Source organism: Triticum urartu, chromosome 1 (assembly GCF_003073215.2).
Source record: "Triticum urartu cultivar G1812 chromosome 1, Tu2.1, whole genome shotgun sequence".
Lineage (NCBI taxonomy): Eukaryota > Viridiplantae > Streptophyta > Magnoliopsida > Poales > Poaceae > Triticum > Triticum urartu.
The window spans coordinates 262,182,669-262,186,659 of NC_053022.1; the positions used below are offsets into that span (position 1 = coordinate 262,182,669).

A 3,991-nucleotide genomic window follows, 5' to 3' on the forward strand; every position below is an offset into this window, starting at 1 on the left:
GCTTTTACTGGTGTTTTGCTTGGGCGGCAGCTGGTGATGCAAATTTGCATCACCAAGTGACGTATTTTACATCTACAGCAAAATCTGAGTAAAAAATTATACATCTACATCATCTTTTGGAGCAAGTTTTTGGGACAAAGTGATGGAAAAAAATCAGTTATTTATACATCTACATCACCTATTGAGATGCTCTTAGTGTTGCGATGCTGAAATGTTGTGTCGTAACAAAGTTCCTGTGAGGCATATTAAGTCTAGATAGAAAATTTTATCCTTCGGATTCACTATTCGTGCTAGGACATTGATTAACAAATGACTATTTGAATTGTGTGTAATTTCATGACGTCCTTTTCTATTTAATCGTATTTAGCAAAACTTCTTGATTCTCTTTCATGGGATTCTGTTAGTTTAGGTATTCTATTTGTACCCAATGCAGAAGTTGCATAGTTCTGTTTCATTGCTACGCTGACCAGTTTATAACATGCTATTGCATAATAATACATCACTGTGCATTTTGGTTGACACAAATGCACAGAAAGCTGTATCATTGATTACTCTGTGCTCTAATGCAGTTAAGAATAGATACCATAGTTGTCAGAAAACAACTAGTAACACTGTCTAGAAAATTTCTCCGTGCAATGCTAAGTTTACTACTACTGTTACATCAATTGCACCATCTACCTATGTAATACAGCGCACCATGTGCAATTTTTTTTCGAACCGGGCATGACCCCTTTCCATTGCAAATGAACGGAAATACAAAGTTCCGAGAACAACAGGAGGAAAGGGAAAGAAGTACAGCGAGTTCGAGCATTGCCAGGAAACCCGCTGCGTTCGCTCGTCATCGTAACGAACACCATGGGGCGAAAACCTGACAGCACCATAGTTCAAAATCAACACTAAAAGTCTATTACAACCAGGCACCAACACACAAAGGCAAAAGCACGAAAAGCCAGATCTTGACCCAACATAAGCATTTCGAAGCCAAGCTTGCACAATCATTCTCCCTCGATTGGCCTCCTCGCCGCTTCGCACATCTTCATCAGCCGCATTGTGCTCGACCTGACCATCTCCGCCCCGCTTCGCAGCTCCTTGAGCCCTTCTTCCTATTGTAAACCTGCCCAGTACAGCAAAAAGGAAACCATGGAGAAAACAATCTCAAAGGGAGTTTTAATCTGTTTTTTCTCAAAAGTTGCTCGGTTTCGAGCAAGCCAGATCGCCCAACAAACAGCAGCAAGACCCACAGTGTAATACTTTCCTCTAGCAAGGAGAAAGGTGTTGCACCAAGAGAAATATTGCCAGTAACTATTCGGGCACAAGTCAGTTCCCAAAGCCATTCCAACACATCTCCAAATTACTCTAGAAACCGGGCAGGCAAAAAATAAATGTTTGGAAGACTCAACCTCATTGCAAAACGAGCACTTGGGGTTCCCAGGCCACCATGTGCAATTATACAGAGAGCTACTTGAGGTAGGCAATACTCCATGTGGTTCTACTGGTTTTCTTTCTCTGATGATTGGAGTTCCATTGCATGCAGGACATCTGGCATCGTATACATTCCCTAATGCCAATGTGTGATGCTTCTCGTGCTACTTGCCTTTCTCGCGCCTTTCTACATTCCTGGAGGTGTCATCCCAACCTCACCTTGGACTGAGCTTTGCTCCAAGTCCAAGGGAGATGGAGGAAATTTTAGCTGCAAAATTGACAACATAATTAGAAACCACTCAGGAATTGGCTTGAAGACATTGGAGCTTGATATATTTGATGATGACCGTACCTTGCCTTATATCGACAATTGGCTCCAGTTTGCTGTCACGCCAGGGATTGAGGAGCTCACCCTTGTACTATATAAAAAGTACAACTTCGCATGCTCACTTTTATCTGATGGAGTTAGAAACTCAATTAGGTATCTTGAACTTCGCCGCAGTGCCTTCCGTCCCATGGCTGAACTTGGCCCCTTGAGAAGCCTAACCTCTCCATCTTTGTTCTGTGCGTATTACTGGGGATGAAGTAGGGTGCTTTCTTTCCAACTCCCCTGCTTTGGAGCAGTTGAAACTTCATGATTGCAAGGAGATAACTTTCCTGAAGATACCTTGCATGCTGCAGCGGCTCAGTTGCCTGAGTGTTTGTTCATGCTGGATGCTTCAATTGATAGAGTGCAAAGCTCCAAATCTCTCCAGCATTTACGCTAGTGGAGAAAATATAAAACTCTCACTCTCAGAAGCATTGCGCATGAAGGACTTGTGCATGTGCTTTCCCAACGTCATCGGTTATGCTCTTGCCGAGCTGCCATCCATTATGCCAAATCTTGAGACTCTTGAAATAGGTTCAGAGTATGAGGTAATACTACTCATAAGATTTTATTTAGGATGAGATATTTGTTAATAATCTGAAGATGACATGTATTTGTTGTGCAGGTGGTTAATACACCAATGCTGCCTGCCAAATTCATCCACCTCAAGCACCTGAATATTCAAATTACGGAATCCGATGATTATTTTCACCTAGCTTCTTTCTTGGATGCATCTCCTTCCTTGGAGACTTTGTTCTTGGATGTAAGTCACTGTTCGTTCATTCTGTTGGGGTTGGTTACTCAGTTGGGTCCGTCCATCTATTCAATTACCTTTTTTCCATCTTCATTCAGGTATCTAAGGATAAGGAATATGTGGATCATGAATCAATTTTTGGAGGTTCCTCACTACATTTCAGGCAGCTGCCCGAAGACCGCCATGTCTGCCTCAAACTCAAACGTGTGGAGATCATAGGGTTCAACTCTGCAAAGAGCTTGATTGAGCTCACACGTTGCATTGTCAAGAAGGCAGTCTCACTTGAACTGCTTGTGTTGGACACCCTTGATGGTAGTGATAGGTGTTGTGGTGAATATAAGTGTAGGCCCACTAGCAAGACTGTTCTCGAGGAAAATAAGTGTAGGCCCATTAGTGAGACTGTTTTCAAGGAAGCCTCTAGAGCGATCGTGGCTATAAGAAGGTTTATTGAGGATCAAGTCCCGCCTACAACTAAGCTGAGTGTCCTGGAGCCTTGCGCACGGTGTCATTCGAGTCATAAGCTTGCAGCTGGTGATATGGTGATGGAGGGTGGTTGATAGATGTCATAAGTTATCTTGTATAATTGCACCATGTATGATCATTTATTGAATTTGATTAGCTTGTAACATGCTTTGTTTCTTGGATTGTCGGATAAGTTATTTTGAAGGCGAAGTGTGTTGTCACTTTAATCTAGTAATTATTGAAGGAAATATGCCCTATAGGCAATAATAAAATTGTTATTTATATTTCCTTATATCATGATAAATGTTTATTATTCATGCTAGAATTGTATTAACCGGAAACTTGATACATGGGTGAATACATAGATAAAACGAGTGTTCCTAGTATGCCTCTACTTGACTAGCTCGTTAATCAAAGATGGTTAAGTTTCCTAGCCATAGACATGTGTTGTCATTTAATGATGTGATGGACAATACCCATCCGTTAGCTTAGCACTTTGATCGTTTAGTTTATTGATATTGCTTTCTTCATAACTTATACATGTTCCTATGACTATGAGATTATGGAACTCCCGAATATCGAAGGAACACCTTGTGTGCTATCAAACGTCACAACGTAACTGGGTGATTATAAAGATGCTCTACAAGTGTCTCCGATGGTGTTTGTTGAGTTGGCATAGACTGAGATTAGGATTTGTCAGTCCGATTGTCGGAGAGGTATCTCTGGGCCCTCTTGGTAATTCTCATCACTATAAGCCTTGCAAGCAATGTGACTAAAGAGTTAGTTACGAGATGATGCATTACAGAACAAGTAAAGAGACTTGCCGGTAACGAGATTGAACTAGGTATGAGGATACCGACGATCGAATCTCGGGCAAGTAACATACCGATGGCAAAGGGAACAACGTATGTTGTTATGCGGTTTGACCAATAAAGATCCTCGTAGAATATGTAGGATCCAATATGAGCATCCAGGTTCTGCTATTG

At 41.6% G+C, this 3,991-nt stretch overlaps 1 pseudogene; it reads left to right on the plus strand.

Annotated features, from left to right (window-relative positions):
- Positions 1–1,475: 1,475 nt before the first annotated feature.
- LOC125506797 lies at positions 1,476–3,154 on the plus strand (annotated as a pseudogene).
- Positions 3,155–3,991: the final 837 nt, after the last annotated feature.